Below are 15,000 nucleotides of genomic sequence, written 5' to 3'. Positions count from 1 at the left end.
ATATGTTGTCAAATGAATAATTTAACTTGTTAGAATCGGCCGATAAGTGTATTGAGCTCGTCAGAGGCGAGGAGATTGTGCTGATGTGGGCGTGGGCGTGATCGTGCGCTTGCCTCGAATGATTCAGAACCCGAAACGGCAGAGCATCTAGTCGAAAGGTGTGTTGTGACGATGCTACCAGGCGGGTTCGCGACGGTGCACGAATGCGGACCGGACTTTGCTGATTGGGTCGATCGTCATAACATAATAGTGTGAACCATAAGAAGCTGCTGCTGAACGAGTGTTGACTGGAGATGGGAGGATGGAATGTGGGGATGAATAAAATAAAGAGCTAGAGGATAGACAGATAGAGATGATTACCAGGACGGGAGGACGAGATAAAATGAAAAGATTGACTATGGAATTAAAGGGATTGTTGGAACAGGGAGGAGGCAGATAGAGAGAGAACGAGCGGTGAGGGAGAAGGAATGAGGGACTAAAAGAAAAGAGTTAATGGACAGACCGACAGATAGAGATAGCTATAGTGAATAGGACGAGACAAAATGAAGAGAGTGATTATGAAATGAAAAAGAGAATGATGGAACAAGAAGTAGAGAGAGAGAGAGAGAGAGAGAGAGAGAGAGAGAGAGAGAGAGAGAGAGAGAGAGAGAGAGAGAGAGAGAGAGGAAGAGAGGAGAGAGAGTTATAGGAAAGAAGGGAGGAAGAGGATGAGAGAGGCAGGGAGAGGGGGGGCATGCAGGAGGATGTTGTAAATGATGCGGATACTGAAAGAATAAAGACCCGAGTGGGTGGGACCCTTTCCTTCCTAAGTGCAAAGAACTGTTACCACCCCCCCCCCTCCCAATCCACGACCCCCCCCCCCCCCCCCAACGCCAATAGCTCAATCAGATTTGAACACATCGATTGAGTAAGATAAATTATGGTTGAGCTGAGACTATTTCCATTCCTTTGTTTCAAGTTTGAAGTGTTAGATTGTCTGACTGATTCACGGCCTTTCGCTTTTCAGTCAATCGACCGTAATGCCTCGGCTACTTTCGCCAGTTAATTTGTGAAGACTTTCCAGAATTGCAGATCTTGTGAAATAGTGCCGACATCACAGCTAACTTTAAATAAACATTGCACTATTGAAATGGATAAAAGCATGTGTGCTGTTTGTTTGGGTTTATTTTTTCACTCGAGGGTTAATTCACAAAAATATCGTCATTACAAAAACGAGTGTTGTGTAAAAACTGATAGAGCGAATTAAAAATAATTTGACACACATGATAGTCACATGCTATATAAAAAGCATTCCAAATTTCATTACGATAGCTCAAATATAACATGCCGTTGCTATGGTGATGTATGTAAAATCTTTAAATGCAAATTTCTCTGAATTTTGGATCTGAGATTAGCAGGAACCTCCCAATTTCAATCTTGTATAACTCAGCCAAAGATTATGATACATTAATGAAACAGGTATCAAATTAAAGAGAAAAGAATGATATATTCAGAAATACCAATAGGTCTAAATGTCCAAAATGTACCTTCCGGACCAAACCGTCGCGTGACGTCACATATGTCTTACCTCACCACAACTAAGTAGTTGGTCGATTTTTTACCAGTTGCGTCATTGTAGGGCCTTATTTCGATCATTACAAAAATGGATGTGACAGAGGTTGCCTATAACTATGTTTGTGCTTTGACATTTTCCATTCGGAAAAAGTAAAAATCAATGAAGTATTGGGTTCATACAATTCTTAGTTAGCGATTACTTAAAGGGAAATTTTACACCCTTTACCAGGATCTTCGAGATTACCCGAAAAAGATTTTTGCATATTATAGAATGAGCAAAGAAAGTTATGACTTTCTACTGCAATCAGTGGGACCTCTGAAGAAGAGCTGAAGAAGATAGTGGAACTCCTCTGCAAACCATATACAAAACTGCGCCCCCAACATCAAGACTAAAATCTCGTTCACCTTTCTACCTATCAAAGAAAGAAAACTACAACACGCGAGAAGCCTGGTGCGAGGAATGGAAAAGGAATAAACCAACAGGAGGGGAACTAATTGAAGATCCCTGTAAAAGTCTCCCAGGTCTACAGGATCAACCAAGAAAATACTGGGTAGCTGCAAATAGACTACGGTCAAAACAAACAAGAACATCTGCCAACATGCACAAATGAGGGCTCCAAGAATCACCAACATGCCCAAAGTGCAACCAAGCACCACAAGATGCAAACCACCTCGTACTAGATTGCCCAGAGACAAAACTTGAAGGGGGATTTGAAACCATCAACAAATGTGATGATGACTTCCGAACCTGGATTGGTACTTTGAACACAGAAGTGTAGCCGAACGATACTACTACTACTACTAGTGGGACCTCTGATTACGTTCCAGGGTACAAGTATCAGGAAGTGTATATCACCCCAGAGGGTGACAGCGAATCGGCTTCGGTCGAGGAGCTGCCTCACGGCCAGTGCGCTTCATCGGTGGGGTTATCCTACCTGTCCAACATGTACCCGCTGTGGGCAAGAACCTGAGACGGCACGGCAGAGCATCTAGTCGAACGGTTTGTTGTGACGATGCTACCCGGCGGGTTTGCGACGGTGCACGAATGCGGACCAGACTTTGCTGATTGGGTCGATCGTCATAACATAGTAGTGTGAAAAACCATAAGAGGCTGCGGCTGTACCCCCAGAGAGAAGAGGTTTGCTCTCAATCAATGAAATAAGTTTTTCCGTCTGGTTTGCATCGACATCCATATTGTCTCTCGCTTTTAAAAATATAGACTTCTCTGTATGTACTACAAGGAACAGTAAAAAGTCAGACCACTTTATTATGTTTAGACACGGAACAATGTGTAGTCGACTCGTGCCAACTCAACTATCTAGTTGTGGTGCGGTGACTTCCTCTATTTCTCACTAGCACAAAAGGATTGATCAACAGTTGAGTTGAAGCCAGTTTGTTCCTCGGCACAAAATTTCACGATTAAAAAATTGAGTTGAAGTAGTACAGTATCGTCTTCTTATTTTCATTGGTTACATTTAATCCTTTCAACTCAATTTTTTAGTTGATCAACTAAAAGTTGTAGTGCGGTACCGGTCTTAGGCCACACTGGGTGTTGCGTATGACCAGAGAGTTACCTCGAAAATGAAATCAATTCAGAGTGAATGCGTTTAATATCAGTTCAGTCCCAAAACTTTTGTGCTGTGTATGATGATGATTTCTCGTTGGTCAAATGTTTTTTTTTGTAAGGATTAATTTTAATACGTTATATGATTGAATAAATCTTATCCTTTGTTGTTCTTGTAGCCTGGTATTGACACCAGGGCACTTGTCATAATATTTATGCTGGTGAGATACAATGGCGGATTAAAAAAGAAAGAATCATTAATGTTTATTTTAAAAAAAGAACAAACCCAAAACAAAACAAAAAACAATTGCTTTTATTCAAGTTTTTTTTTTCGGTTTGTTGATTTAAAAGATTTCGGGATAAATTTGATATAGTTTGGAAATCTCAAAATGACGCTATTGCCACTGAGCTTTCAATGCCTTCGTCCGTAACGTAGAAAAGAGATTGTTTTTGAATTCGTGACGTCTTATAAAACAGTCTAAGTTTAATGAATTGCTTCTACCCTTTTGGTTTTATGTGGTCCTTCTTATTATTATAGACAGGGATTTCTAGTCCAGTATTTTGTGAAATTTTTACAGAACTGGCACAATATTGTTAAAATTTACTTAACTCTCTCCTTACCAGCCATTTCCCCCAAATTTAGGGAGAAATCAACTTCACTCTTATTGTTCTAGTCAGACTGTTTATGACCCAGAACCCACTTATGTGACACCTAACACAAAGTGGATAGGTAGACGAAACACACTTTAAAGAGCCTTTAGTTTTGTACGATAATCAACTCAGATTTGGAAATTTCAGTTCAATTTTCCTATACTTATAAATGAATCATCCATCCCGGAAGAATTGCCGGCGAACGCACTTCCAATTCTTCTCATTTAAAGTGGTATAAAATTTTAATTTTAATTGTTATTGCCAACCATGAGACTTGGTTGGCGGAGAAAAATACGCCTCGTCCAATCGGTGTGTGTCCAAACAGTTGACACTCCACTAAATGTCTTACACGTTGAAAGGATTCCCTTTAAAATACTTTTAAATTGCAATTGAAAGAAGAATATTTGGCCTTCTAAAAAATGCATTGGGTTTTACTATTCCTTTGCTGTAGCGGGCAATCTCCTTTTCCCATTCCCTTTAAAGTCTCATCAATCACCGTATTTGTCGTCAGTCCCAGGTTTGAAAGCTTTTGTCGAGACGAGGGTCATTTACGTCGATCGATATTTGAAGGACGAGTTTTCGGGCCAAATTTTTAAATACAAGTTTGTTTTTTTTTCCGGAGCACGGCAGTTGACTGGCTACACTTGATCCAACACATTTCCTCATAAGGATGCCCACAGTTTTGAAATCCGTCAAAATGGTCGAGCGATATCGAAATTTAAAATCAAAGGGAAATTTTTATTTTTATTTTTTTTTGTTGTTGTTTTTTTTTTGGTACAGATAATAATTTTAAAAATAAAATAAAATTCCCTTTATTCATCCCCAAGGGGAAATTTGTCTTTAGGGTTTTTTCCAAGGGAAGACTGGAATTACCCAGGCGTCAGCCGTAGAGCAGCGCCACAAAGTGAGCTAGGGCGAGGTGACTTGCTCAAGGCCACACATCGCAGCGGCCGGTGATCGAACTCGGTACCTTTCGGGTAGAAAGCAAAGACCGTACCACTGAGCCATGCTGCCCCTGTATTCATTCAAATTGGTATGAAACATCTACAGGCGGGACGTGTAGATTCGTTAGCAGCCAATCAGAGGGAGTTTAGTCTTCCATTTCTTTCTACATTGCCAATAAGATTGCTGGATTTCTATTATTTTGGCATCTAACGCATGTAAATTGGTTTTCTTAATCTTAATCTTAATGAAAAAATGCGCAGTTGGCACCTACGGATTTTCTCTTGAGATGCATCATACTTCCTGTCTGTAGGCATTATGGGGAGTTTTTTTAGTCACAAATTCTCTCCTTTAGTTTTGTTCAACCGTAGAGTTTATTTTCCAGAACATGATCATTACTTGCGGACATTAACCTCATCGGGTACTTTATTGTGTATTCTGAGACGAGGAGCTTTTCAAATCATGAATGTTGTCCCGACAGGCACCATCAGGCAGTCGATCAATGCCACCTATTATTAAAGTAGCTGGAGGGTGAAGGCACTTTTAGTGCCAGTGAAATGTTGCGTTACGAGTCATAATAAGATATTAATGTATCTAATTGTGACCAGCAAAAGAGTCTTCTTTAGAACTTGTATTCACATAAGTCATTTAGTTCAGTCAAGCACACGGAAGAAATTTGTGCGGCTATGTGGTCTTGTGGTATGGCACTCTCTTTCGGATCGGTAGGTCCTGGTTTCGAGCCTCGCTCGGCGCATTGTTAAGTCCTTGGAAAATGCTGTTTCATCACATTCTCTCTTCGTACTCAGGTGTAAAATGAGTACCTGGCCTTTAACAGCGATGGATCTGTCGGAAAACAGTCACCATGTCTCGTTCTTGCGTATTGCTGTTGGCACAGGCCTGGGTTGAGTCTGGTTGTATAAGCTCAGTTTTTCTACCACAAATTATCACTCCCCACACTATTACAGATTCATATCCTCAATGTGTTACTTCAATGGCGTTTTCGTCATTGAAACGTTCACCTCGACGTCGATAGCACGAAATCCAAATCTTCTTGTCTCTTGTCTACTTCAAAAAGCAATTTGTCTGTAAACAAAACATAATCTGATCCCAGTTCTTCTGTTCACGTGCCCATCTCAGTCGCACAACTTTGTGCAAAGGGTAAGCTTTGGTCGAATTACGGGTTATGACATTTGAAACCCCGCGCTCACTGAGCGTGAACATCTGGTGTGGCAACTGCTGAATAGCAACTCTTATGTTAGATTAATATCTAAAATGTATATTTTATGTGCGCATTTGCAAAATGTAACTTTGATACCAACAAGTTTGGTGGTCGGCGTCTACTCTTCATTTGTGTCAATAAAGCATGCGATACATCAATAGAGAGAAAAAGAAAAAATTGTCTATTTCTTTAAGATAGCCTATATATCATGTATATTTCTTATGTGAGAAAATAGCAAATACAAACTGTCTAGTTTCTTTTGAAAATGACCACATATATTATAATTCAGAGATAACGTCAATGCATGGTGTCCATAAATTCTTTCCCTGGTTTCAAAGTCTTATTATTCTTAAACTGTTATAGATATTTGCATATGGTTTTCGCAATCTCCGAGGGAAAGCCATACATTTATGCCCATTAGCCATAAAAACTTGAGTTTGGGATTTTATATAGCGCAATATCCACTAACATGCCCAAAATGCATTACAAAGACCCAAATTACATCACCAAATTTACCAAAATCACATAAATTTAAAAGATCTAATTTTTCTCTCCTTCTATTTGGGAATAGCAACAGTGCAAAAAAAAAATTACCTGGTCCATGGGAGTATGATCAATCTCTCACTATGTGTCTCAGAAAATTTAGATTATCTTATTTTTTAAAAAGTCGTTTTCTTTTAATAGTCTGCAAACTGAGCTATAAACGCTCTTTTGAGCTATCTTTGACTATTTTGTTCATGCAATCTCATTACACAAAAAAGATTTGTGTCGTACTTTTGGCATTCCTCAACAGAAGGAGAGAAAATTGATGTCTTTAAAGTTGAGGTTGAATTTGCTAAATTTGACTAATGGTGGCAGATGACTAACGAGTAAAAATGTATGCATTTTTCTTAGAAGTTGGCAGCAGCAGCTTCTTATGGTTCTCACACTACTGTGTTATGACGATCGACCCAATCAGCAAAGTCCGGTTGACATTCGGGCACCGTCGCGAACCCGCCCGGTAGCAACACACCGTTCAACTAATGCTCTGCTGTTTCGGGTTCTTGCCCACATCGGGTCGGACAGGTGGAAAGTCCCCACTGATGAAGCGCACTTGCTGTGAGGCAGCTCCTCGAAGCCGATTCGCAGCCACCCAGTGTCTCCTCTTACTGGTATCGAGGCCTGGCAACTTCTCACGAGGGATTGGATTCGCCCAAACCGACGTCCATCTCGTATATGCATCTCTGTCCGTAGTCAGGGAAGCTGCGTACAAGGGTTGCCGGGACTTATTTCGGCTCGAGACGGGGGCGCCGTCCATAATGCGCTTCAGAGGGGTATCCCCATCCCATCTCTCTCGGATCTCATTTAGCCAGTTTACCTTAATCTTCACCCTCCGGTCATCTGGTGGGGGGGGGGGGGGGGGGGGGCTGGATTGCTGCCATTATCGGGCACCATTCTTTAGGCGGTGTTGCCAGCGTTCCTGACACTATGTACATTGACTTCCGAAGTTTTACATCAACCTTCTCAACGTTTCTGCTTCTACCCCACACTGGAGCGCAATACTCTGCGGCGGAATAGCATAGTGCCAGGGCGGACGTTCTCAAGAGTGCTTGGTCAGCGCCCCAAGTTGATCCCGCCAGCTTCTTCGGAAGACTGTTGCTTTTCTCTATCTTCGGGGCAACTCCTTCGAGATGCACCCGATAGGTAAGGCTGCGGTCCAGCGTCACCCTTAAGTATTTTGGATGCGGCTCATATGTGACCCTCCGTCTCAAAACGGTATTATGTCGGGATGATTCAGACCCCAAAAAGTGAATTTAGAGATAGATTGATGAGAAATTGGAGCCTAGAAGATTTTGTAATGCAAGAAATAGTCTTTATACTCCAGCATAACGTAGAGAAATTAAACCCAAGTTGGATATTTGTGGCTATGAATTCAATTTCCCTTACCGAGTGGATCCCGACATAATACCGATTCGATACGGTGGGTCACATATGGGAGTGGCTGTTCCCCGACGAGGACGTTCAGTTTGCGGGTGTGCCATGCACTGCGTAGGTGGAGTGCAGTGGCCACGGTTTTTGAAGTGTTCATCTTCAGGTACCACTTGTCGAAGTAGGATTTGAGTCTGATGACGTCCTCGCTGAGTGCGCTCTCGAGACGGGTCCACACTTTACTTTGAGTAACGACGAGTGCTCAGTCGTCCGCGTATCCCAGCCTCAGGGAGGAAATGTTCGGCATGTCGCTAATGTAAACATTAAACAACATTGGCACTAGTACCGAACCATGAGGGACCACATTCTTCAATTTCCTTACTTTACTCGTAGCGTCTCTCAGCGCGACGTGCAATTGTCTTTCCTCTAAGATTGAAGAAAACAACTTCAAGGTCTTTTTGCACCTTATGATCTTTGCAAGTTTGAGCATTAAACCTTCCTTCCAGACCGTATCGTACGCCGCTGATAGGTCTATAAATACAGCTCGAAAACCAGATACAAATATCTATAAAGGTTTTAGAATAATCCGTCTTTGAAATCAGGGAAAGAATAACGCACACCCTGTATTTATTGACATTCATTTAGTGCCTCAAATAGTAAAATACTTGTCTTGTTCGCCTCTTAAAACAATACCCTAATTTTTTTGGAAACCTCAAGATTTCCATGATGATTTTATGGAGTCCAGTGCATTGCTTGAGAGTTGTAATTCATTTTCTGAATGTCACTTGGCAGGTTTTGAAAGTAATTGCTCCATTTCTAGACTAAGTTATAATCAGTCACCTTACTCATAGAATGCATATATTATATACAAGTGTGCAAGATGGTATGGCTGATGTGGCATTGCCGACGTTTACTTATTTGTAGGTCTGATGTGGGCTCCTTGTTGGAATGGAAATACTCTCAAATCAACGGAAAATAGTGTCCATTACAACATTGTTAAATCTAGCCCACAATTGGATCCAATAGTCTGATGTCATGTCGCCCCTCAATGGTGGCCATCGTGGTCTAAATAAAGAAAATCGTTACTTTTTATTCTTCGTGCTGGCTAGAACTTTTGATATGTCTTGTGATCAGAATGTGTAAAAGTCAAAACATGATCAGATTTATAATGTTTTTTCCCCTCTGGATACGCTTTTATGCTCGTCGGAGAAATATTTCATAAGGGCGTCCGCCATTGTCCCGATAGTTTAGAGCCAGTTACTAAGTTACCATGCGTCATTACGAAGGAAGTGACGTTGCGACTCTTGAAGCGTATTGCGTCGGTTTTTATTGTTTTTAAGAAATGAAATTCCCTTTATTCATCCCTATGGGGAAATTTATCTTTAGGGTCTATTCAAGGCCATACAGCGCAGTGCGGTGGGAGATCGACAATAAACGTTCGAGGCTTCACGTTGTTTTCTTTTTAAATACTGGCGGATGCTGTGACTATTTTACCTATACGCATAGCATCAATATACTGATTGGACATCTTGGGTTTCGTGCTCCTCTTGCCTTCTGACACCTAGTTTACTCACGTTCTCTGGAGGAGGTGCCTAGTCCCCAAATAGCTTCTTCTTCTTCTTCTTCTTGTTCTCCTCCTCCTCCTCCTCCTCCTCCTCCTCCTCCTCCTTCTTCTTCTTCTTCTTCTTCTTCTTCTTCTTCTTCTTCTTCTTCTTTCTTTTCTTCTTCTCTTCTTCTTCTTCTTCTTTTCTTCTTCTTCCTTCTTCTCTTCTTCTCTCCTTCTTCTCTCTCCTCCTTCTTCTCTTCTTCTTCTTCTTCTTCTTCTTCTTCTTCTTCTTCTTCTTCTTCTTCTTCTTCTTCTTCTTCTTCTTCTTCTGCTTCTTCAATTATAAAGACTGACATGATCTGACTGTCTTTGAGTATACCCAAATAATTAGAATGATGAAAATATCGTATTGATTGTCTATAGTACATCTTAACAAGTCTCAACATCTTAAAGCTTAATATCAAAAGGCAAAATAGTTCATGAGCGGTACGGAACGTATTTGGAAAAAAATAGGAGTAAATATGACTCAACATTATAATATGGAAGTATCTTTAACAATTTGAATCTCCAACTGCCTTCTTTCTGTTCATTACCTTGTCGATAGCCAGTAAGGATAGAATTTCTATTGAGCCGCAACCTCTTGTCAAAGGAAACTACCCAGTGTTCTCTCAATCATCCATCATTGCACACTCAAATACTTGCCAACCAGTACGATTTCCCGTATTTTAGTACGGATTTTTGAGAACAAATGCGGAAATACGAGAAAATGAAATAAAATAAGCAAGATGGGAAATTTGTTTAAAAATTGTAAGTTATGGTCAGTTTCGTTATCATCCTCGTTTATGGTCAACCAAATATATATTTTGTGTGTTTGAGAAGTGTATGCAGTTGATGTCAGATATTATTATTATTCTATAATATTTAGGGGGGGGGGGGGTCAATGACAGAGATATTATTCTATATCTCCCATCGTGGGGTCAATGACCGAGATACTGTATGCTACTTCCAATAGGTTGATACTAGTATTGTGTGCTGTCTACTTCTCTCTCTCTCTATTTCATTTTTATTTTTATTTTATTGTTTTATTTAGGTTTTTTTTTCACACTCCGGTGAAAATAAGCATTTTTCCGAGAAAATAAGCAAAAACAGGGTAAAATTTCGGAGAAAATACGCAAAAAAAATTAAAGAAGTCTGACATGGTTGGCAAGTCTGTTAATTGATAGAGGGCTTTTACTGTCACCATAATATAAATGTATGCGATATTCCATACTTCATAATCATTACCCAGAAACCATCTCCACTGTGCACAGAATCCTCGGCACTCTGTTAACACCACTGTTACAGCCAATTATTCAATCAGATCCGATGCAGTTCAGTAAGGTCATGTGTGTAAAGCATCTTCCCAAGGACACAATGCCGACGGAAAAAATGGTAACAAACTACGCTCGGTTGTTTCGAAATCACACTTTGTTTAACACCCATCCGTATAAATGATTAAAATATCGTTCTCTCTGCTCTCACTCCATTTATTTTTAGACATTGATATTCAACATTTATTCGTGTCTTACTTTAACCCGTTCCTTGCCAGTCGTTACGGAATTTTCCCCAAAATTTCACACCGATCCAACACAAAAATAGTTTTTTCTTACTCAAACAGAAAAGCAACAAATACATTCTATACATAATATCGGTCAGCAAAATGAACTCTACAATACAGTGTCACGTTTTTATAGCTATAATAAAACATTTTTCTTTAAATTGTGTGATTTACAAAAGAAATCTGAATGATAAAAGTGCTGGTTGGATCGTAACGAATGTGACGGGGAGAGAGTTAAAGGTGTGTATTATTATTTTTTTAATCAATCATTTTGTTTAAGTAAACAAGAAGATCGTTTAAATGTGGAACTTAATCACTCTAACTCTAATGGATTGATTAATCGGTTAATTGTCAGCAGCAGTCTCTTTTGGTTCCAATCTGAGGTCTATATTCTAGTAGTTTGTGCATGAGTGCGTTCTCCATCATCATAACCCGGCTGCATTAATGTATCCTCGGGAATTGTGACATGACAACTCCCCGCGTGCTCGTTAAACATTCGATATTTTAATTAAAACGTGTCTACGATACTGGGGTAGCTGCAATCGATCAAATGTAATACTTCAGTCTCAAATGGCTTTTAAACTGTGGTTGCTTTAAATATTTATTTAAATAGATATATAGTACAATCGACCACCTTTTAGAGCGATAAAAAATTTTTTATCTACACAAATCAATTAGAACTTTTTATTTGATTTTCTATTTATTATTCGCATAGTAGTTTTTGATTTTAAAATGTTTCGATATTATGATACCGACATCATTTCCTTATTCGAACGAATGGTATGTATATATGTATATATGTGCGCCGCATAGATGAGTCCTTGGAAAAGGCTCTTTACTCACATTCTCTCCCGTACTCGGTGTGTAAAATGATACCTGGCCGTTAACAGCGTTGTCTCTGTCCGAAAAAAAAAAATATAATATCGCCTAACAGGCGTAATGTCTCGTTCTACATGTTACCTGTTGCTGTTGGTCAGGGACCCCTTGTAAAGCGCTTTGAGCACATTAAGTGGATATTGCGCTATATAAAAGCTCAATTTTTTTTATATTGTCATTTATTTCCAACCGCTTAAATTGACAATTATTTTCAGAATAGGTTTGGATGTTACAGCTGTATTTGTTTTAATTAGAACGGCCCGAATATGATTTTATTTTGATGTTTACATAAAAATGTTGCTAGTTGTTTGTTTGTTTGTTTTTGTTGTTTTTTTTTTTAATTTAATATCTAAAAACGTTCAAGTTTAACATGCGCATGATAATGTACCGGGTGGGGTTCCTGGCCTCCCATAGTGGGCATGGAGGTACTTGGTGCGTCTTCTATCCCCCTGTATCTGTTTTCCAATTGCTTTCTGTCTTTGTCTTGGAATGAGATCGCTGAGTTTTGTCCTGACCCTGGCCGGAGTCCTTCGCTGGGGAGGGAAGCAGTTGAATGTTTGCGGAGATGATTTCTTTCCTTGTAAATCATCTCTCTGTTATGTACTGTTATTTTGTAATTTTTTTATTTTTACATGATTTGTTAACATTTGAGTGTTTTCCTCTTAGTGGGATCTTGTGCTGGTGTCTGGGTGAAACATTTAGGTAATCTCAAACTAAGTACACTGATTATGTGCTCTTGAAATCTACATCTGTTCCCTATTTGAACCATTTCCCCTTTGTCTTACTTTTTCCTCATGTCCTTTTAACTGTACATCTAGAATGTTTTAACTATCCAATTTTCATCCTTTTTACTGGCGCTGATATGACCTACCTGTTTTGCAAGCGCCGTAAAACCCTTAAAAACTAAATTAAATCCTTTTTTTATTCGTGAAAATAGCCAGTCTCTGGTTACGTTTTACTGGATTTATTTGGATAGCAACAGTTATATCAAATTATTCATGCTCGTTTAAACTCAATCAGTACTGATGTTCCATAGAATTTCCTGTGCTCAATAGAAAGCTTTCAGAGACGGTGGTGGCCCTTGAAATATTGCCACGTTTGAATCTGGCCGGCCTCTAGTTTTGTTACGTCACGGCCCAGCCATCCATCATGGAGATCGATTTAATGTGGATTGCTTTAAAAGGTTATGATGTGAAGGGTTATTCATTTTGGAATTTCCCAGAGTAAACGAGCATAAAAATCACTCAGACCAATGCTTTTTGTTACATCAAGTGTTAATAAATTTCAATAGCTTTATTATCCCAAACAGAATCATCATTAATATGTGACCCATCGTCTCAAAACGGGATTATGTCGGAACGATCCAGATGCTTAAAAGCCGAATTAAATGCAATACTGGTCAAAAATATAAATTGTTGGCATTAGCACCCTAAAATATGGTATCCATTCTCCTCAATAAAATATACAAACTCAACACAAGTCTGATATTTCTGGCTATAAATTCAATTTTCAACATCTTAACCAATCCGACTTAATACCGTTTTGAGGCGAAGGGTCACATATAATTCCCATTTTCGTGTATTGTCAACGAATGGGGTATTATTAGCGCGGTCCTCATTTACAAAAACAATACTATTATTACTGTTGTACTATTGCTATTATTATTATTATCATTATCATTATTATTATTGTTATTATCATCATCATCATCAACATCATCATCATCATCATCATTATCATCATCGGTATTATTATTATTGTTGTTGTTATTAGTATTATTAGTCTAATTATTGTTGTTAATACCATTGTTGTATATTTTGTGGTATTTAATGGTATCATTATTATTATTTTTTCACCTTCATGTATGTTGCCATTAAATTTTATGATTTATTGGCGAAAGCCTAAGAGTAAATAAAATTGAAACTTTATCACCTAGCTGTGGTTGGGTGGAATAATCTTCTTTTTTAAATAAAAGATATTCCTTTGGTTAAATGTCTTGTTCACATTTTGTTTTTGTTTACTCTTCTCTCCCTTCACAATGATGAAAAATGGCGCTCATTTGAACGTTTCAGCACAATAGGAAATGGCAAAAAGCCAATAAATATTGAATTTCGGTCGTTGTTTTGAACGATTATTCTTCTTTTTTATTGTTTGTAGTGATGTCGTTTTTGTTTGTTTGTTGTTTTTTGTTTTTCTTTTTGGTTGTTTTTTTTTTTTGGTTATCGTTGATATTATTGATGTTGATGTTGTTTTTTCTTGTGCTTAAAACGTTGCTGTTGTGATGGTATCGTTGAAGGTTTAAAACTTATATAGCGATTGTTGTGATCTGACTTTACTGTTGCTTCCACATCCACTCTCTCTCTCTCTCTCTCTCTCTCTCTCTCTCTCTCCCATCCTCCTCCTCCTCCTCTCCCTCCTCCACATCCGCCTCCTCCCTCTCCTTCTCCTTATGTTCCTCTTCATCACCATCTCATCTCCTCATCCTCCTTGTCCTCCTCCTCCTCCTCCGCCTCCTCCTCCTCCTCCTCCTCCCTCTCCTCCTCCTTATTTTCCTCTTCATCACCATCTCATCTCCTCATCCTCCTTCTCCTCCTCCTCCTCCGCATCCGCCTCCTCCCTCTCCTTCTCCTTATTTTCCTCTTCATCACCATCTCATCTCCCCATCCTCCTTGTCCTCCTCCTCCTCCTCCTCCTACTCCGCCTCCTCCTCCCTCTCCTCCTCCTTATTTTCCTCTTCATCACCATCTCATCTCCTCATCCTCCTTCTCCTCCTCCTCCTCCTCCTCCGCCTCCTCCCTCTCCTTCTCTTTATTTTCCTCTTCATCACCATCTCATCTCCTCATCCCCCTTCTCCTCCTCCGCCTCCTCCTCCTCCGCCTCCTCCTCCTCCTTCTCCTCTTCATCACCATCTCATCTCCTCATCCTCCTTCTCCTCCTCCTCCTCATAACACATTGTGCCCTCCTCCCATCCACCCTTTTGCGCTGTTCGTGATGCGGAGAATAACGCATACATACCAAAAGGGAACACTTAAATATCCATATTTTATTGAAAACGTCAGACTATAAATGGATAAATAAGTCTTCTTCATTGGCCAGTTCTCCTATATTTTATATAAGCCGGATACATTACGTATTGTTCCATA

General features: G+C 39.6%; 1 protein-coding gene across 2 annotated transcripts in view; it reads left to right on the top strand.

Moving 5' to 3' along the window:
• The window catches only part of LOC144966199 (putative E3 ubiquitin-protein ligase HECTD2), a 72,876-nt gene that overhangs the window by 37,058 nt on the left and 20,818 nt on the right, over nt 1-15,000 (top strand). The window lies entirely within an intron of this gene.

The sequence above is a fragment of the Berghia stephanieae genome, chromosome 2 (genome assembly GCF_034508935.2).
Source record: "Berghia stephanieae isolate SIO BIC M18660-M18661 chromosome 2, UCSD_Bste_1.3, whole genome shotgun sequence".
In the NCBI taxonomy this organism is placed as follows: Eukaryota; Metazoa; Mollusca; class Gastropoda; order Nudibranchia; family Aeolidiidae; genus Berghia; species Berghia stephanieae.
The sequence above is the reverse complement of the archived record's forward strand: the minus strand, read 5'-3'. Positions and strand labels throughout refer to the sequence as shown.